General features: G+C 40.2%; 1 protein-coding gene across 3 annotated transcripts in view; it reads left to right on the top strand.

Moving 5' to 3' along the window:
• The first annotated feature begins 1,783 nt into the window (after window positions 1-1,783).
• Window positions 1,784-22,271, top strand: part of sntg1 (syntrophin, gamma 1) — a 56,071-nt gene continuing 35,583 nt past the window's right edge. The window contains exons 1-2 of one of the 3 annotated variants that reach the window (XM_077558335.1): window positions 5,107-5,148; window positions 6,301-6,347. The gene's annotated coding sequence lies outside the window, so the exon portion shown is untranslated. Of the gene's footprint in view, window positions 2,294-5,069; window positions 5,149-6,300; window positions 6,348-22,271 lie in introns of those variants that run through there. The other 2 variants (XM_077558336.1, XM_077558337.1) reach the window with 2 other exon arrangements.

The raw sequence follows: 22,271 nt of genomic DNA, 5'->3' as shown, positions 1-22,271 counted from the left end.
TTCCTGTTTGATATATATATATATGGTCATGTGATGTTCACACCATGAGCTGTGATTGGTTGTTGCCTGAGTCCTGAGCAACTGTGATGTCATTTTCAGTTGACAGCAAGTGGCAAAATGGCCGCCCCCTGAGCTAGATAAAAACAAGTTGATTTTGCTACTAAATTCATAATCCACAAACACAATATAAATCAGAATGTCGTGTTTAGAGTAGTGGGGGCGCATACAAAATATTATTATAAAGAATTTTTTTGACTTGACTTCCTCTTTAAATGGTGCCACATTTGTAAGGGACAGGCATTTGATGTGCTGTTGTTTGATGTTTGGTGGATTGGACGATTGAATTTGAAGAAACTATTTTGTATTGGCAATTTAACCATTAGAATCATCTAACAATCAGGAGCCTTGGTTGCGCTTGGAACAGCCAGAAAAGCCTGGCAGCTCTTCCCCATGCTAGTCATTACTTGCCTCATGGCCACACATGGCTGCGGGATGGAGATGGCATTCTCATTCTCCAACCAGCGTTCGTTGCAAGCCAATGTGCTTGTGTTGCCAACAGCACACCCAAGATGGTCATCACACTGCCTTCACCAAAAAATGTGACTTCATTAGGACAGCAATCAGCAAAAAACCTTCTGGACTCATCGCTGAGTATAACCGCCTCATGCATGTTTCGGTGGCTTGACACTAAAGGACAATTATGGCGGCCCTATGAACCGGAGATTGCTTGTCTGGGCGATGAACCGTTGACTATATTGTCCTGCAAACCTCAAATGCAAATCTATAGAATACAAATAAGTGATGACTAGGCAAATTTCTTCCATTTAGCGCATCTCCTGTCATATCAGAATCAGAATCATTTTTACTGGCAATCTATTAGTATTACTGTTGTCAAATGATATATATTTTTTAAACTAATTAATCGCACATAATGAATAATAATGAATCGTGATTAATTAATGAATTAATAATTTATTATTATTATTGTTATCATTGTTATTATTGTCAATTTAATTAAATTTTTATTTAATTATATTAAATAATTATTTAATTAATTAATGATGACTAATATGTTATTTGAATTTGGCTGCAAATGACTTAAATAGAATGCTGTGAAGATATCATGTATACTTCTTATTGTTTTGCATGGGGGGGTAGATGGTATTTTCAAAACGATATGTCAATCTACAGTAACTGGTTGGGAATCCCTTTGCCTTAATCACTGCCTCAATGCATGGAAGCCCATCTTGATGCTTGCTGTCAGCTCTTTGTTTTTGGGTCTGGTGGCCCCCCGTTTTCCTCTTCTAATACGTTACTATTTTTCAGTCGGTTAAAAAAGAATGATAGCAATATCTCCCTGTTATTAAAAGTCAATCAAAAGTCAAAAAGACAATTAGCAAATTTTGGTATTTCAGCAAGAAACATCAAGTTGATGCACATGACTTGCCTTAGCGGGCCACATAAAATGATGTGGCGGGCCGGATCTGGCCCTGGCGCCTTGGGTTTGACACCTGTAGTATAAAGTCTCTGTGATGTAAGGCGACCGTATAGCAACAACAAAATAAGATGTTTGGCATTGGCACAGAAGATTTGGCAAATCCATATTGCCAAGAACCAAGAAGCATTCTTTACCAAACACCTCTTGCGTTACTTTTTGTAATAGATAGATAGATAGATAGATAGATAGATAGATAGATAGATAGATGGATAGTGTTTTGCATGCACATACTCGTACGACACACACACACAGAGCCGCAGTGTGCGCACGTGCGGTGTGTGCGCGCGAGTGTGCGCGTGCTGAGATCTTTGCGCGCCTTCAGTGCGCCTGTGATGCGGGACGAGAGTCAAATGTCCCCAAACTGCGCAGGATTACACAAGAAGAAAAGAGGCACGGAATAAAAAGTGGACCCCCGCGTGTCACGCTGTCCCGTTTAAGCGCGCGCGCGTGCGTACCAAGCCAAGCGAGTGGACGGACAGCGATTAGGCGCTGATCCCCGGCTTGAGTCGCCCCGCTAGCGGCCCGAGCGACGCAAGCGGATATGTCGACAGAGAGCGAGTCCTCGGAGCGCTTCTAAGCCGGCGGAGATGCTCTAAAATCGGATCCGGCGTGCAGGTTGCTCCACCTCTTCCCATCCTTCCATTTCTCCTGTTGTGTTCGGAGGCTGAGGCGAGTGGAGCGCGATGTGGGCGATGCTGCCACAAGGGAGGCTTTGTGGCTTGGCTCAGATGCTCCGTAACACCCGTTGCATGCATTGATGTGAAGAGGAAAAGCAGCCTGCACCTGTTCGATCAGGTAAGCCCTTGTGGTGATTATAGCAAACGTTATTGCTTTTAGAGTCGATTCCTTTATGGATAATGAAGCAAATCATCCATAGAGGTGTGACTTCAATTCATTTTTTATTTTTTATTTTTTGCAGTGGGTTGGGCATTATTGCGCTTCAAATCAAATCCCTGCAACAATGTTTCAGCACTCCTGCATGCATTAACGAAGGCTAGGGGCAGGAGGGAGCTTGGGCGGGTGGGGGGAGCATTTTGTGTGAGGTCCAAAGCTGCTGAAATCTGTGGTGTGTCACATGATTTACGTTGTGTGAGTGAGCCGGCATAAAGGCTCGCTCTCGCCTTTGCTCGTCTGTGATCGAGCTTGACGGGGTTTGCGCCTTAAGACGCCCTGCGAGAGTTGCAAATCCACATTTTTTTTCCTTCTCCGTTGTCCCCCTCCCTCGGCGAGCAGAGGGGGTGCATGGTCATAGGTCAGCAGCAGCAATCAGTGTGATGTAGCAAAGGTCTCGCAAAGACATGCAATTGACCACCTCCCCACCCAGCTCTAATCGTCATCCTGTCCTAAATCAAAAAAGCACTTTGGATAAGTCGAAAATTAGATGACTCGTCTAAATTGTGTCACAGTGTGAATTCAACGCTAATTGGCCTGAGGAGAGCGCCACAAAGTTTCCCCTCCGACCGCCGTGATCAATGGCCGAGGGAGAAAACCGACTCGACAAAAGAGCTCCTCCGCACTTGATCTTTTCCTACTCGCCTAATCGATAATCTCTTGTTGCCTCCGTCGCTTCCCCTCGACCCCTGCTGGCTCGTTAAAATTCAGCCTACGTTAATCGCCTTAAAGACACGAGTGGGATAGGTTGTCTGGCGGCATCACGAGAAACAGCGAGGGTAGGCTACGCATCAATTATGGATGGGAGCCTTTTCCCAGTGTTGCCCACCTCAGGCCTGAGTGCTGCACTGGAATGTTTGCTTTTAAATTAAACGGAAAAGCGAAAAAAGGCACACTGGTTGACATTTGATTGGTTTGAAGCTAGCCGCTGCAAATAGTGAAAATTGCCATTGCCACTGCCACTGCCATTGACGGCTATAAACGTAAAAAAAATAATTAAAACTATTTCTATTAGTTTAACTTTTTTCCACTTTTGTTAACAATTGTATGAAACCTATAATTGTTTTTATTGTATATTTAGAGCAGATATAAAAAAATGTGATTCATCGCAAATTAACTAGTGAAGTCATGCGATTAATTACGATTAAAAACTTTAATCGCCTGACGCCCCGAATTTTTAATAATCTTTTCTTTTTCTTTTTTTATTCATTCACTGCCATTGACGGCTATAAACGTCAACAATTCATTTTTCCCCCCACTTTTGTTAACAAAAGTACGAAAACCTAGATTTTTTTTTATTGTTCATTTAGAACAGATGTAAAATTTGTGATTAATCGTGAGTTAACTAGTGAAGTCATGCGATTAATTACAATAAAAAAAATTAATCGCCTCTTGCTTATAATTTTTAATAATCTTTTTTTTTTTATGAATTCATGGCAGTAAATTAGTTAATTGACGCCCTAAAAAGTTTATTATCGCCTTAAGGTGCCAAAAGTTGGCGACAAGCATTATTTTTTACATTAGACATGGCCTATTCGCATCGGTGAGTTTTTCAGCAAGTAACCGTGGATAGATTTCCTCAAAAAGCTCAGCAAACCGGCGAATATATGGGAGAAGGGTGAAATGTCAAACTAGCAACAATAACAAAAAAGCAAGAATTGGACATGAAATCAAGCTGAAGATTGCTTGTTGTGACATTTGCTCAGCATCCAACAATGTTTATGTAGAAAGTAATTGAAATAAATAGTTGAAAGGAAATTATGAAAATAAAAATAATTCATTCCAGTGTCAAAACAACCACTACCCCAAAATGCCACAAAAAAGCTCATGAAAAGACAAACAAACACTCTCTTTTTGCTACGGTGTCGACTGAGCAGTATGCTAACATTTAGCATGAAGCAGTCATAGCGGCGATTCTAACTCAAACTTACTTGTACGACTTTTGCGCATATTTTCAGTTGAATTCCAAATTTTTGTGACCTGACATTAAGGGTTCCAATTTGTACAATATAATACAGAATAAACTGACATATTCTACAAAATCTACATTGACAGAAGTTTCAGAAGAACACCAGGCCATTAAACCTACAGGCAACAAAAATACAAGGAAATAGTGAGGTCCTTGTTTTACGATGGAGTTGAAGTTCTACATTTGTGACATAACATGTCTTTGTACATAACTTGGAATGTGACATAGTCGGCGTATCGATTAACTAGGGTTGGGCATTGTTTGAATTTGGTCAATTCTGGTTCTGATTCCGGTTCTTCAATTTGATTCCGGTTCCTAATAATTTAAAATTCTAATTCTTAATAAAAGTAAAAGGGGAAAAAATTGTTTTTTACGGATTACATGAGGGAGCCAGACCATTATTTGGGGGTATTAAACTTCAAAAAATGCTATTTTAAACCAGTTTATTAATATCACACCCATGAACATGAATTTGTGGGGGAAATGCTACAGTAAACACACATTGATGGGCTAACCTATGGTGTTTTTTTTCTGTAGGACGAAAAATATACAGTATGATAAATCTAAAATATTCTGGGAGAATCGGAATGTTAGTTGCAGTTCCACTCGACTGTAGATTGTCCATAATCATCCTGCTTGTGTGCCTTTTATGCTGTACGCGACTTGGCCACTTAGGGGCAGTGTGAGTCCGCGCGTTGAGATACACTCGAAGCCACATAAAGAAGTAGAAGAAGAAAGTCGCAATCACGTTATGTCAATGCAATGTAAGGCGTAGGAAAAGCATATGCCTGTGAGTATTTTCAAGATGTTTGTCTGTGTACATTCCTGCAACGTTTTTGTATAAATAATGTTTTTAAAGGGGTATTTGTGCCGCGAGTAGCGAGTATTTTCCAGCGTGTTATGTGCTATGTTTGAGAAATAAGTTAAACAAAGTGTTTTTTGTATTTGAGTGTGAACTAAGTGTAATTCTCTTCATTTATGTGTTTAGTTTTACAGTTAATGTCAAATGGAGTGTAATAAACGGCTTGAAATCAACAACATTGGATTCTTTTTGAGGGATTGTTGCTAAATTGTGCTCAGGGTGGGCAAGTCATGATTACAGTAGAGTTGCCACCCGTCCCTTTTTTCCCAGAATTGTTCTCTCTTTTTTTTTTTTACCAGCTGTCCTGGGAAAATACAAATCTCTCCCAGGACACAATTTGTCCCGATTTTTAGGAAGAATGCCAAAAGCTAATTTGATTTCCTTAATTCTGTAGTCTACCCCTGTGCTACTGTGGAACACTGTTACCGAGCTTGCCGCCCGGTGGCACATTTTCGTAGGTGCATTTTGGATTACCGTAACTCTGGCACCATCTGTGCTATCTGGAAAAATTCCAATGCTGTCTGAAAGCTAAGCCCTTGCGCTTTACAGAAAAGTACAGTCGTTACGGTAATTTCAGTCCTCCTCTCACGGAGGCCAGGGAAGTCAGTGAGTCACAACGAAAGAGTGCAAAGAGAGAAAAAGCGGACATTTCTACATCAATCTGAACAAAATGTTAACAAGAAGGTATGTATATCTTACCAATTTACCAAGTCTGTGACTTTGTAGTATGTAATTGTGGGGGACGTTTTTCTACGTCGTGTTTGTATCCTATTGTTTTTTTTGTTTTGTTTTTTTAGAGTGTATGCCTTGTTTGTAGTTTACAGTGTGTGTGTGTGTGACTGGCTGAATAATGAAGATTGCACGAAATTCAGACATTTTAACAAAAAGTGACAGGTCGAAAATTATTCATACCTTTCTCCTCAAAATCAATAGAAAAGCCTTTATTGGCGATTACAGCAAATAAAACGCATCATATAGTTGCTGATCAGCTTTTTGCATGACTCGGCTAATATTTTTGCCCATTCATCTTTAGTGATGAGCTCTTCTTGTCATCACCCTGATCTTTAGTTTCCTCCACAGATTTTCAACTGACTTCAAGTCTGGACTGTCTGGTCCACTGCAAAACGGTAATATTTTTGCCCGCGAACCATTTCTTAACCACTTTTGCTGTGCGCTTTGGGATTTTGCCATGCTAAAATGTACACATATTCAAAATTGGCCGGGTGTGTGAATAATTTCGGGCTTGACTGTTATGTGCCTGAACTTGGTCACAAATCCAAGGTGGCAACCCTAGATTACTGTGATTAATTGTTTCACAAGCATTTCTAGGTCATTAATGTAAAATAAGTGAGTGTGCCTTCTTGAGCTGCATGAGTTTATTCATTTGTTACCTGGAAACCTGCCTTTGTCAGGACAGTCGTAAACCAAGGACTTCCTGTATGGGGTTGTTACCCCCTCAGGAGTTTTAACAGCTTCCTGATTATGGCACATCATTTCACTTCGAGGTGTTTGATAGGCTGCTTCCACACCAAACCCAACTAATCACACTTTTATGGACCTTCCCGAAAGTGTTCCCGCAAAGCTGAAAGAATAGATTTATCTGAAATATCTCGGTGAGGTGAATAAGGATTATTCACAAGGCTTACTCGACTCTGGTAAGGGTATGAAATGAAGACTGGGAGTCAAGTGACGATCCCTGTGGTCTACAGTAGTGTAGATGGCAGACACAGACTCCTTCCGTTTGATCCAAAACAACATGAGTGGCACCACTGCAGAGTGAGCAAGAGAGCAGTTGGGAGGTTGCGCTGCTGGACGCCTTCATCGCCATCTAACCTCACAGCTCCCCTGGCAAGAGAAAAACAGTGGGGTGGGATTCATAGCAGGTCGCCGCGTGTCCACGTGCGACATGTCTAAATGACGGGGGCGGTATATGCGACCGTCGGTGGCCCGTGTCCGCAAAAGTCACGCGATCGGGAAGCCATTAGCCCGGCTTAGCAGGGAGCGATGCCTAATGAAGCGAAAGCGACGACCCCGGTGAAGACACCGGCCTCATCTGCATGCACGCGGCGTGCAGCCACTGATTTGGAGGTGCGCGACAGCAATGCGGGAAGGAATTAAGAGATGGATTATACATAGTTGCCAAAGCGTGGCACACAAATAAGGTTTTTTTTTTTTTTTTTTTTTTACATCTTAAGCAAAAATATGAGAACTCAGATGACGAGGAAAAAATACATAATTTGCCATCTCATCGGCTTTAGACGTCAAAAATTAATTTGAACTATTTCTATTAGTTAAATTTTTTTTCACTTTTGTTAACAAGAGTATGAAAACCTAGATTTTTTTTATTGTACATTTAGAAAATATATAAAATTTCTGATTAATCGTGAGTTAACTATTAAAGTCATGCGATTTATTACAATTACAATTTTAATCGCATGATGTTCCAAATTTGTAATCTTTTCTTTTTCTTTTTAATTCATTCACTGCCATTGACGGCTATAAACGTCAAAAATTCATTTGAACTATTTCTATTAGTTTAACATTTTTCCCCACTTTTGTTAACAAGAGTATGAAAACCTAGAATTGTTTTATTTTACATTTAGAACAGATATAAAATTTGTGATTAATCGTGAGTTAACTAGTGAAACCATGCAATTAATTACGATTACAAATTCTAATCGCCTGACGCCCCTAATTTTTAATTATCTTTTTTTAAAAAAAAATAGAAAAGATTATTAAAAATTAAGGGCATTAGGTGATTAGAATTAATTGTAATTAATCACGTGACTTCACTCGTTAACTCACGATTAAAAAAACAAAACAAATACGATTAAAAAACGATTATTAAAAATTAGGCGTCACTGGCAGTAAATGAGTTAATGATTGAATAGGTTTAACATTTTAGTTTTCAGTAGCGTGCAAAGGGGTGGGGGATCCACCTGAGGGGGGTGCACCCAAAGCCCAATTTCAATGGGCAGCAAAATATCTTCTGCTAAACCAGACGTAAGTCAAACTAAAAAAATATTCCATCCGCAAAGATATTCACTATATTGATGCACTTCATTTAGACAAAAGTAGTGCTTTTGTCACATTCTTGTGGCATCTATAGGTGATTATAAACCTTTTTGGGTGGTGTCAATTTTAGAATTTTGTTATACTCCGCAATTGGTGGGGGAACAATAGCTGAATTTCACGAACGAGCCTACACATGACGAGGAAAAAAATAATTGATAACCTAATTTTATAGTCTGTGGTAAAGTCGTGATGACCAACAACACACCACGATTGCCATTCCAAAAAGCTTTGAGGAAAGAAAATCACTCTAGAAAATCTTTTAGGAAAATCACACAACGGGATAATCGCTAATATTATAGCCTTTTAGAGAAAGTAATAAAATGCTCAAATTAGCCCCAATAACCGATAAGCTTTAGTTAAGCTCGACCATACCACCTTCCCCCGACAAAACTTGACAACGTCATTTTCCATTTCAATAGAAGCCGCCACGTCAGCTCCCGTCTGATGAAGGCCAAGAGTTGAGCGTACGTTGGTTAAAGTAGCGCCACCCGCTAGCAGCTTGATTGAAGGCGAGCATTGTTCTCTGTAAATTGTGCTACTCGCTCGCTCGCTTTTGAACTTTGTCGATTCACTCAACCTGCGAGGAGTCAAATAGCCGCCAGCAGCAATTAACCCAGATTGCAATTGTGCTTATGATGGCAGAACACGGCTTGTGTGTGGCCTGTTGAGTGAAAGCTTTTGTTTGTGATGAAAGGCGCGTTTATGCTCGACGTTGGATACGCAGACAATGTGTGTGTGTGTGTGTGTGTGTGTGTGTGTGGGGGGGGTCTTCAGTTCTGCTTGGATGCATCATCATAACTGTATGGCAACGGATCTCATTTCAGATCCTTTCACGAACCATCGCTTCAAATATCATTACTGTACAAACATTTAAAGCAGAGAACGGCATGTCCCAAAGAACTGCACCAAGTTCGACTACATTTGGGATAGTAGTACAAAAGTGAGTACACCCTAGGGATGTAATATCCAAACAATATGATTTTTTTTGTGGGGGGGCTTTTAACCTTTAATTGACAGGACAGCTGAAGAGTTGATAGGAAACGGGAGAGAGAGGGAATGACCTGCAGGAAAGCACCGCACAGCCCCGGAATCGAACCGGGGTACAGCAGGGACACAGAAATAGGCTTGGCCATTGTCACATGTCATTGTCACGTGCTCCTATTAGCTCAGGGGCGCAAAGGATCATGGTCTATGTAGTTCAAAATGCTGGCGAATAATGTTTTTTTTTTGACAAAGATATTGAACAATATTTGCTGGTATGACTGATTTATGGGAGCGATAAGTTCCACAGTAGCCAAAACATTCCTAATTAAAATTAAACTCGCCTTTTGAACAAATGTACTGCTTTTAATATTGTGACATAATAACGACGATTCCGTGGCAATTATAATACCGCAATATTGCCGTTATCATTAAACGTTAACAGGCAACAAAAGTGAGTACACCCATAAGTGAAAATGTGAGGGGTGGACTATACTCACTTTTGTGACATGCTGTATATTGTCATAATTGGAATAAATAGCATTGTATTGTATCGATATTGGCTAGAATCTTATGGTATCGTATGCTCAACAAAAATATAAACACAATACTTTTGTTTTTGCTCCCATTTTTTATGAGATGAATTCAAAGATCTAGAATTTCTTCCACATATATCACCATTTCTCTCAAATATCGCTCACAAACCAGTCTAAATCTGTGATATTGAGCACTCCTCACAGGTGTGCCATATTAAGATGCTGACTAGACACCATGATTAGTGCACAGGTGTGCCTTGGACTGTCCACATTAAAAGGTCACTCTGAAAGTTGCAGTTTTGTTTTAACCAGTCAGTACTGACTGGTTTTCTGAGGCAAGAGACACCCCCCCCTCCTCCTCTTTCCAGAGTGGATTAGTGCACACCTGTGTGTTGGGATGGATTATCTCGGCAAAGGAGAAGTGCTCACTATCACAGATTTAGACAGGTTTGTGAACAATATTTGAGAGAAACGGTGATATTGTGTAAGTGGAAGACATTTGAGATCTTTGAGTTCATCTCAAGAGAAATGGGAGCAAACAGAAGTGTTGCGTTTATATTTTTGTTGAGCGTATTTTAATTGGAGTGAATCGTAACAAATCATAATTGGACGTAATTGTATTGCATTGTACTTGGAGTAAATTAAACATAACCTCATTGTATCGCAGAATAACAATAATAGTATTTTAATTGCAATCACGTGTATCATACTGTATCATGAATTGCATCATATCTTTAAGTGGATTGTATTGCATCTTGACTAAGTAGTTGAACCATGTCATATTTTTAAATCAAATTACAGTAAAATCATATTGTACTGTATTTACGGAGTAAATCATACTGTGTGTAGCTGTATATGTATTTTTGAATGATTATTTCGTGTATCGGCGCATAGAATACCTGCTCGACATCACAAAGCAAGGAATATTTTTATGACATGTCTAGCTGCAATGCAAAAAAAATAAATAAAAGTAATCATCCTCGTTGCTTTTGGAGCTTTCCAGCGTGGCTTCTCAGCACCTGGAGGCGGTGCACAGGTTCTAATTGTAGGTGCTCAGCTATGATATGATCGCTGTGTGGGGGAGATGTGCAAGTCTTCAAGTTTCCACATCACAGCTCAGTGAAATGGGCTGTTATTGATTGTCTGCGCTTTGATCCGGCCGATAAAACCTCAAATGAATTGAATATTTAGGTACTTATCGTAAAATACAAAATTCATGCTTCATGATTTACAACCAGCCTCTCTCTTGATGTGGCTCCTTCTTTTGGAGTAAATGTTACACAAAAAAAAGCCAAATACGTAACTAACGTTGATTCTTGAAGTTTAGAGGCGTACATTTCCATTAAAATGTAGTCAGATTCGGACTTTGGAGCTTTCACTGCACTGGATCAAATTTTTCCAAATCAGGAAATCAAGTATTCATGCTGCATTTTAAAATATAGATGAATGAAAATGTCTCTGCTGGGAGTGAAAAGTTACAGCCGTTCATCTCTACACGTTTGAGCTCTTTAGCTTTTCGGGTACGTGAAAGTCCAACTTCACGCTTGCTACTTTTAATCATCAGTAAAATGTACATTTAGCTTCGTGTACGCCCCGAGATCAGTCAGCTAACTCGTCGCACAGTTTGACTTCATAAATAATTGGAAGGCCAATTGAGGGAAGGTTGAAGGCTGCCGTATATATTTAGAAGGTGAGCAGTGGAGCAGATGTGTCCCTGCGCTCTTTTGTATGTCGCCTTCAGCCTTTTCAATCTTTTTCAAGCACCCCACTCGCAGAGTGACGCCGCTTCCCGGCCTCGGCTACTACTGCTTTATGCGTGTATTTACACTCAGGATCCGCTGGCACAGATGCACTGTAGTACTAATTAGGACGCTATTTAGTGGCATATTAGAAGGCTTTGTGCTCGTTTGTGTCTGATAACATGATTAAGTCGCCCAATCCGGTTAGCCATGGACCATCATCTGTCAGATGCTAGCAGTGTATGTTCAACATTAGACATAGGGAACAAATATTTCTCTTTCTTTTGGTATTTTGCTTGACATGCGCAGATAGAATAGGGCGTTTTACGCCATTGTGTATCATTGTAGGACGGAACACAGCCGACTCCTGGCCAGTCGAAGCGGCTCCCCTTATGACCGCCAAAAGCTCGTTACACCACCTAACCCACAAACGAGACTTGCTTTTTGGGAGTCTTAAATCTAGTCTTAGTTTTATTACCAAATTGCGAGATTCACCAGGGGCGCGGTAGTTTGCTAACGTCCATTAGCATTCGCTAATGCAGTCTCAAACATGGTGCACTAGACCAGTGTTTCTCAAACCTGGTCTTCGGGGCACATTATCCAATAGGGGTGTTAGAAAAAATAGATTCAGCAATATATCGCGATATTACAGCACGCAATTCTCGAATCGATTCAATATGTGGCCGAATCTATTTTCAAACATCAATTTTTTATGGAAATATTCAACAAAACGTGTTACTTAGGGTTAGGATTCACACATTAAGCATGGAAGAATGTAATATTAATGGAACATTAAGCCTTGATATTTCATTTCAGTGCTGTTTAAACATGAAACAGACTGCAACCTGTTTGTTAAATGCAGTGGCTCAGTTATAAGCCTGAATTTTCAGATAAATAAATAAATTTTCATACAAATCTTACAGCGTACTTTGACAAGTTTACTGATTTGTATTTTCTAAATTTGAGTTAAAAAAAAAAAATCGCAATAATTAATTTATAGATTTGTATCGGGATTGATCGGTATCGAATCGTGACCTATGAATTGACACACACCCCTACCATCCAGCCTGTTTTCCATGTCTCCCCATTCCAACGCAGGTGAAGGTCGTTAACTGGCTTCATTGGAATCAGCTGCATGTCGAAAAGGGGGACATCCAAAACAGGCTGGATCATGGGCCCAGAGGACCAGGGTTGAGAAATACTGGACTAGACTAGACTTTTTTTGTCCCTGGATATTCGTGTCTCCCTAGGACTTTTTCGGGCCCGAGCGGTTACAATGGAACCGGAAACGGTGGTTCTGCAGCGCCGGTCGTTTGGCGCCAAACGGGGGCTGTGTCGTCACTGTCATCTGATTGGCCGACAACAACGCAGCAAGCAAGGCCGTAGAGCACGCCCATTTTGCCAAAGTCATAAAAATACAGTTTATACAATAAATATAATAATGTTTTACAACAACGCTGAACTTTATTTGCAATTTAAAAGGTACTTGTGGATGGATTTGTAATGATTGTGGTTTTAAAAAAAAATTGCGAGTGCAGACCGCTCAGCTGGTCGTATGTTCCCATTCACTTGAATGAGAGCTCCAGCGGCAGTTAAATAATTGAGGTTGAGCTCTCCATTCAGAAATAGCTTTGCGCGAGCCGGTCGTGAAATCAAGATCGCAATATTTCATCCATGGCGGTCCATCTGAAATTGTAAATATGGTTCATTGTTGGCGCGACTTGCCACTCGTGAAATGTTATTGCAGAGCCGCGCGCACTGCGGGAGTGAAAGCTTGGCTTGGACAGTTCAAATGATCCCGCCCCCTTCCCGCCGAGCGCCTGCTGTAATGGAAATGCAAGTGAGGCCGTGTAGTGTCGTTCCGTAGAGTGTAGTGTAGTGTGGTAGCGGGTCGTGCGGGGCTGATGGAAAAGCGGCAGTAGAGACTTCAGTGAATCTACATACCGGAACATGGTTTTAGAAGAAACCTGTAGAGATTGCACACAAGGACAGGGAGAACTGGAGTAGCTAAGACTGGAGCCTGGATTCAAACCCCTAACCTCAAAACTTATTTTATCTTACAAGGGAAAAAATAAGTTTATAAAATGGCAGAAATAACATTGGAGGAAGGAATTTAATTTTATTTTTGAGAAGAAACTTTTTTTTAAATTATAGGTAAAACGTTTTGGAAGAAAAATAGACAATTAAAAAAAGACGTCTTAAGACAATAATATTATGTCCTATGCAGCCCCACTAATCTAAATACGGTAATCTGATTAATACTGCGTTAGTGGAATATGAGTTAAGCAGCAAATTTGAAGGCGGCCATTTTGCCACTTGCTGTCGAGCGAAATTGACAACCAACCAATCACAGCTCAGCTTCAGAAAACAGGTGAGCTGTGATTGGTCCTTAATGAGCCCCGAGCAACTGTGATGTCATCTTCAGTTGACAGCAAGTGGCAAAAATGGCCACACCCTGAGATGGATGAAAATGGCTGGATTTTGCTTCATAACTCATATTCCACAAATGTGATATTAATCATAAAGTCATGTTTGGACTAGCAAGTTCACATATAATATATTATTGTAAAAAAAATGTTTAAGTCTGACTTCCCCTTATAATTATTATTATTAAATATTTAAATAAAGTCAAGATTCCCACATGAATTTAAACGCAACAGTGAGAGGAGCTTCACATGGAAAGATATATGAAATGTTTATCAAAGCCCCTTTGGCCTGATTTTCAAACAAACTCAACAAAAGCAGTAGTTTCATGATCTGCTATTGTCTAAGCAGTGCACAATAAAAGATTATGAAACTACTGCGTTTTGTTAAATTGCAGCTATTACTTCTTTAATAGCTGTAATTTCATATAATCTCCAGCAAATATCATCAAACTATCATGGTGAGTTACTCATCGCGATTAAACATGAAGTCTGCAACGTGATCGCTTTGCTTCCACTTCACAGGCTTACAGCCATTCACCAATCTGGATGAAGTAGGGAGGGGCTTAACTCATTCACTGCCATTGACGGCTATAAACGTCAAAATTTCATTAATTTGATTAATTGTGAGTTAACTAGTGAAGTCATGCGATTACTTACGATTATAAAATGTAATCGCCTGAAGCCTCTAGTTTTTAATAATTTTTTCCTTAAAAAACTAAAAATTATCATTTTAATAATTTTTTTTATTTTTAATAATTTTTCTTTAAAATAAATTTTTTTTCGGATGACTTCACTAGTTAACTCAGAATCAAATTTTATATCTGTTCTAAATGTACAATTATTTTTTTCTAGGTTTTCATACTCTTGTTAACAAAAGTGGAAAAAAATGGTAAACTAATAGAAATTGTTCAAATGAATTTTTGACGTCTATATCCGTCAATGGCAGTGAATGAGTTAAAGATGAACACAGGGGCTCTACATAGAGAGGCCTCACAGGAAGACGAATGAGGCCATTTGGAATCAAGCAAAGTCGCTCTCGTTGCGTCCTGCATTAAAACCAAGGGGAAAAAAAGCTTGCGTCTTATGGGAAAACTGCTGACTCGGAGTGTCCTCACCTTGTGTGTCGAGTGCGCGACAAGTTGATATCTTCTGGCGGAGGACATGCATCACAGTCATGAAGGCCAAGAGCTCAGCCTATAAATGAGTGCACTAATTTACTGCTCTGCCCATCACTCATCGTGTTCGCGGGGCCTGGAGGGCGACGCGGGAGCTTCATGACACGTTCCTATTTTGACAAATGTTCTCGGAGGATTGAAAACGCGCTGAGACGCTTCTCCGTCTCCAGTGAATAATCGATCCCAGCGTTTTCTGAGCACGAGGCAGAGGAACACGGAAACAAAGGACGGAATGCGCTCATAAAACCGCTGGGTCAAAAGTAACACTAATTGGCTGAATGGTTTAGTTATTTACAGTGCTTTGCGAAAGTATAAGCCCCCCTTAAAGGTACATTGTGCAGTTTAAAAAGGTCATGTTAAAGCTTTTTCTACATCATGCATGCTCCATCAATGTCCAGATGAGTACAAAGAGCCCTGACTGTTTTACTCTGACTGCTTTTATCTTCCCTTTTATAGTAGAGTGCGCGGACCCTCACACTCCACAGTTTCCTTGGGGAGGGGAGGGGCGGAGTTTTTCTGACCTCATTTGAAGTCATGTCTTCATTTGTCAACTGTGGCGTTTTAAGATTGTGCACGTACTTGCACGCGCATCATATACGAGCCTGACACAGATGCTGCAGTTACGTTTTGGGCCAGAGGTGGAAGTCATGAGTAAAAAAGTGGCAAACTGCACAAAGATACTTTAAACCTTTTAACCTTTTGCCATATTTCAGATTTCAAACATAAAAATATAAAATTAGATTTTTTTTTAGAAGAGAATCATGAATCATGAAGTGGAGGGAAATTAAAACGGTACTTAAAACTTTTTTGGCGTTTCATTTTATTTTAATTTTTTTAGAAAAGCGAAATTATCAGGGTACTTCTCTAAAGGGAATCTGTAACCATGTCCAAACATCACAATACGATAATAATCCCAATATTGTGGGGAGGTTGGCAATAAATATAAAAAAAAGTACATGATGCTGTATGAAAACTCAAGATATTGTTAAAAAAAATAGCTAATTTTGGGGGGGAAAAAGCACAATATTGTGTGTTTTTTACATAATAACAACATTGACAAAGAAATAGGCTTGGCCAGTCATTTTATTGTCGTGTGCTCCTATTGGCTCAACGGCACAAAGTATCATGGTCCAGCTAACAATGTTGTATTCGGCTGAAGCGTGTAAAAAGTTTTTTTTTTTTTTTTTACGGAAATGTTGAACAATATTTGCTGGTATGACTGATTTATGTGGAGAAGTACCCACCTTAGTGGCCAAAACACGCCTAATTAAAATTAAACTGCGCTAATAAACTAACCACCAGAGGGTGCTGGAACTTCACAAATGGAATACATCCTCGCCTTTTGAACAGGGGTGTATTTCACAAAGCAGGTTTAGTTAGAACCCTGGGTCAAGAAACCCTGAAATGTGGTAAACTCTGTGTCTTCCGTTTCAGAAAGGGAGGGGGCACAAAATAAAAGGTGAATATCAAAATTCCCGCATGAGCCTAAATGCAACAGTCTAAGACCTGTAATCACTGTCTCTCTCTCTCTCTCTCTCTCTCTCTCTTAAGATAGCAAAATGTCATTATAGAGCGGTATTTATTAGAAAAAAACTAAAATCGAGTTGCATCAATCAACATTTCCCTCCTTTATTCCCAACGGAAAGGCAATTTTGTGTCTCTTCAGTATTTATATTTTCATTGAGATGAAAGCCCCACAGTGCCTTCAAATGTCACCATTTGCTGTGTTTTTCCATCATTGTTCTTTTCTTTTGTCATTTGCATCAAATGTGCCACCTGTATCTCGCAGAGACGGAAAGCCATCAAAGTGCTTGCAGATAAAGAAAAACAACAACATTCTCAGCTATATACATAAACTGTATTATGTTACTACAGCTAAAATGACATAGAGTAGAGCGCAGACCTCGGCCAAACAATCCCATGAGCTTCATGCTTCATTATCTCCTATAGAAATTAGGACAATTGTTGACATTTTAACAAATTAGAAAAAAAAAAACTATTTGGCTCCACATCCAATGCATCTGGATAATATTTTTCACTTTTTCCGCATTGTGTTGTGTCACAGCCTTAACCAGAATGGAATCGATTATTTTTTCCACCCCTATTTAAAAATTCAACTCGCAATGTTCCATAATGATATTTTAAAAATCCTCCTATTATTTTTTTTCTAATTCATGACAAAGTCCTAATTAGTGGGTTGCTGCAAAGATGCTCGCCCTTCTGGAAGGTTCTCCTGGAGCTCTTGGGACCCTCAAAGCAGCAGAATATTTTCTGTACCCTTCGTAGATCTGTGCCGCAAAGCCCGGGGGTCTACAGACAATTTCTTTTGACTTCATGCTTGGCTTGTGCTCTGGCATGCACTGTCAACTGTGTGACTTCATATCGACACGTGTGTGTCTTTCCAAATCAGGTCCAAAATACTTGCTGTGATTACTAATGTACATGTGATGGCTTACTTTTTCAGTATTTTGAATTCATTTATGAAATTCTCCCCCACATTTTTGTTGTTCACGTCGTTGGAATGTTGTGTATAGAATTTTGAATTGTAAAGGGACAGTACGCATTATTATACGCCATCTAGTGGTAAACTAATAATTAATTCATTTCAAAAACCCACTATTCATTTCAATAATATGCAAAAATCCCATTAACGTACATTTCTATTATAATCATAGTTCTAGTAATTGCTAATGATATTACATAGGTTGCGCAGTGCCATGCAGGAGGCTAATATGATTCACCGTCATCTTTTGCTAGATACCAGAAGGAAAAGAACTTCACGAACGGAGTTAGCCTCTAGCTTTTGCTAGTATCTCCTGTTAGCCGCTCCAACTAGTTCTTGCTAGCATCTCCTGATAGCCGCTCCAGCTAGTCCTTGCTAGCATCTCCTGCTAGCCGCTCTAGCGAGTTCTTGCTAGCCCCTCTTGTTAGCTGCTCCAGCGAGTTCTTGCTAGCCACTCTTGCTTGCCGCTCTGTTGTACACAAATACAATACTAATTTGTCTTGGTATCGATACGACGGTGCACGTTCCCGCAGGGTCCCCCGCTCACACTCTAGCGCAGCCACTTGGCAGACAGTCTCCGGGAAAGCCCACACTGCGACCTCGCTTGCTCAGCTATGTTTTACAGTTGCTAAGTTTGGCCAGTGCGGCGGCAGGAGGACCAAACCAGCCAGTCTTGGTGGACAATGAAAAAGCAAGAAGCCTTGTATTGTTATTAGCCATTAACTGGCTACTGTGGTCACTGGCGGAGCCAGAGGGGAGGCCGGGGTGGCACGTGCCCCTGCTCAAATGAGATTGGCCAAATGATTGACTTAACACGGCACCGGCGCAGTGGTGCCGCACGTCTTGCCAGTGCAGCCTCCCATTTTTTTTCAATCAGTCGCCTACTAATTGTTATGCCCCTCCTGCACAGTAGGTGGTGCTATGTACCACAATATGTTGTAATTCACCTCAATTAGGAGTCTGGAGAAGAAGAATCTCCCGAGTCCCATCAAGACGCTTCAGATCAGTGCATCAAGATGACACGTTTTTGGCAATGTCATGTTGGTTTCCGCGTGACTGTGAGATGTGAGTGACTGTTTAAAATATATTTTATAGTCAGATAGATTGTTTTGAACAGACATCAATAAGTTAAAGTTGTTTTGCACAAGCTAAAAATAAATGCATGAGCTGAATGACAAACAAAGAAGTGAAACAGGAAACAGAAGTACGGAGCGGCCTTCCAAATTAAAAGCATAGATTTCAAAATATAAGATTTAAACATCACACACAAAACAGCTTGAAGAATACAGCTTAGCACTTACTCACTTAGTATATATGCCCTAACGTTTTCAGTCTAGAAGTGGGGGGTTTAATAGCAAGATTTAAATAACATTATTCTTAAATAATATATAATATATATTAACTCTTTGACTGCCAGACGTTTTCAAAAACGGGTTGTCGCCAGTGCCAGCCGATTTAAGCATTTTGAGTGATCTTTCAAGGTCCACAGAAAATGTTGTGTTTGGACTATGGAAACACACATACTACCAAATGAAAGATTGGACTCTCAGCTTTCATCAGAAAAAAGTTTGTTTCTACCTATAACGATGTTATTTCATGCACTCTAGTGAATTGTACACTTCTTTTTGTCCATGAATGATGCCACAAACACCTAAATAGTGCTTTACTTCTGTAAAACGCTTTCACCAACAATGAAAAAGTGTTTTTTGATTGCAAAATACGTTTATTTCCATTCAACAGTGTAACAATTTGACAAAACAATTTCGCAAACTATTTACAAATGTGTGCAACTGTGGTACTACTTACAATTATGTGGATGTTTCAAATACAGTTTTTCCTTTTGTAACACTCTCCTGCGTGCAAGGAGACGCCAGGACTCGCACAACAGTTTACTTTCACTTTCACATTGGTCCGTTTTGCGTGCAAACGTTACACTTTCTTGACGGCCTTTTTTTCCGGGGAATAAAAAGCAAGTAGCAGACTGTACACACTTCCTCCGATGAATATGCATTGGACTCGGGGCACTCTCCGTCGTCCGATCGAACGTCCGCCTGTGCGTGCTCGGTTGCGCTCCGCGTTACGACACCGTCATAGCCGCCGCGTCAGCGGTTCCAATTTCGCCGTCAAGCTCGGATTCACCTTCATCATCATCGAGGATGATCACTGTCGTCATCAATGTACTATTTTAGCGTTGGTCGATGCCTTTCGTCTTGTAAGTGTAGAGCTGCTTGCAAACGCTCGCCATTGCCCGTTCCCTCCTCCATCTAGCTCCATCTAACGTCTTCTACTGCCGCGTCAATGCTTTCCAACCACGGAGTCACCATCATCTTCATTATCGATGATGATGATCGTCATCAACAATGTGCTTTTTTAGCGATGCTTTTGGTCTTTGAAAAAAACGGCTCTGGCGTTAGCTCCTCGCGACCGGCCGCCATTTTTCTTTTGTTTTCCATTCTGATCTCCTGCTCAACGCTCTAGCTCCGCCTCTACTGACGCCCACCCGATCTTGTCAAAAGAGAGTCATCGCTGCCCTCTAGGGGCCAAAAATAGTCATTAGGCTCAAAAAACCTGCTTAAAACTTTCAGGAGAGCTCCGCAAGCCTTCCCAGCACCCGTTTCAAAAAAAAAAATAAAAAAAAATGGGAGGACGTCTTTTAACGTCTTTGGCGCTCCTCCGTAGGTTTTTGCAGAACGTCATTTAACGTCTTTGGCAGTAAAAGAGTTAATAATTAAATAATGTGGAAAATTAAAACAAGAAAATATGACTTGTTCCTTAAACAAAATAAATTTCAAACAATTTGTAAATTTAATTCATGTTAAACACTGTTAATTGTTTATAGCTCGTATATTGTCCATTTTGTCCAGCACATTATGGGAAAAAATCTCCTGTGTGCTATAATCCATCCATGCATTTTCTGAACCGCTTACATGTGCTATAATATGTACTTAAATATATTTCAACATTTAGAGACTCCGTTTGAAATTAATTGTTTATAAAACAAAAGTATTTGGCATAATCTTTGTATACGCAAAGTAAGTATCCTTGCCCCCCCCCCCCCCCCCCCCCCATTTATAAAAGTCTGGCTCCGCCACTGACTGTGGTTAGTTTTATGCTCAGTGAATGTTGTTTTGGTATTAGCCATTAGCCGCGGGCTCACAGTTAGCTTTTTGCTCAGTGAATGTGTACCTGTGTATTGCTGCTTCAGGTTGCGCTATGTGTGTTTTTTCCTCAGACAACAAAAAGGGTTGCCGCTGTGGCAATTTTTGTATGAAGTGTTCTTTCTTTTGTCCATTCAACCATTCATTTTCTGAACCACTTACAGTATGTGAAAATGTGATTGTCTTGTTTTTTTTTTTTAACCTTCACAGATTCCACAAAATAGTCTTCTCCCTAAACATTTATTCACATGCTTCATTTTTAATGGTTTCTGAGAAATAAGTGGTGACTCAATGTATCCCTATGTTCAACTTACTCCCTCACGTTACAGTACAAATACATACTCAAAGGCTGTATCCCAGGCCAATTCGGTTATATTTATTCCCACTTGCTTTTCGTAGATCTCAAAAAGTGGATATGTGTGTCACCTTTCCATAATAACCGAATAAGCAGATAGCTGCCGTAACAGAATCGCTTTCTCTGGGCCCACACAAGGTTTGTTCTAGGAAGTAGAATGTCCTGAAAGTGACGCCGGCATCCATTTTCCAGTAAAACTAGATTTCCAGGAGCGTGCGGCGCAGACAGCTGCCTCGTCTCCCACGCGCGGCGGCCATTCATCATCAAGTCTCGAAGATGGAGATGTCCCGTGTATCATCTCTGCCTCATTCAGCCAATCTCCTCTCCTTTGTGTCGGAGGCAATGCGGCTCTGGCAAAGTTGGTGGTGCTGCAAATATCTGACGGAGTGCTTGTAAAAAATAATAATAATAAAAATTTTAAAAAGCGCTTACGCTGACTCAACTTAGAAGGCAACAAAAGGTCTATTTAACCTTTGCGTTCGGAAACATGAGAGACATTTTTCAGACGGGACATTTATTTTTGTATGAACTTCCTCTCACATCCATCACACAAGCGGCTGCTGCTGCAACACACTTAAAACACTAAAACACATCACTGGCTTTCCCCATCACTGTTGCCCTTCTGCTCTGTATACATTAAGAGTACACCAGAGAGGGAACTCAGTTATTGATTGAGCTGCCAGGTATGCCCACACCAATTCAATAATTAATACTGTGATCAATAAACCATTATGAACTTCACCGTATGTGAATTAAGGGTTGTAGTTTTTTTTTTTTTTTCATCGAATGCAGCCAATGCAATCCAATTATCGAGCAGCTGAGTCTATGTTACGGTCGTACAATTTGTGAGTTCAGTTTTGGCAGGATTCTTGGAAATTACTTTTTAACCCTTTACTGGGTAATGGCAAAAGCAAAGCACATAATTTCCCCTAGCCAACCAGCTTGAATGGGGTTAGGGTTAGTATTTAAATTAGTGTTTAGGTTAGGACTAGGGTAAGAGTTTTGTATAGGGCTAGGATTAGAGTAAGGGTTTAGCGGATAAGGCTAGGATTTGTGTTTGTTTAGGGCGAGGTTTATTTTTGCATATCTAACAAAATTATCAT

The sequence above is a fragment of the Vanacampus margaritifer genome, chromosome 2 (genome assembly GCF_051991255.1).
Source record: "Vanacampus margaritifer isolate UIUO_Vmar chromosome 2, RoL_Vmar_1.0, whole genome shotgun sequence".
Taxonomy (NCBI): Eukaryota; Metazoa; Chordata; class Actinopteri; order Syngnathiformes; family Syngnathidae; genus Vanacampus; species Vanacampus margaritifer.
The sequence above is the reverse complement of the archived record's forward strand: the minus strand, read 5'-3'. Positions and strand labels throughout refer to the sequence as shown.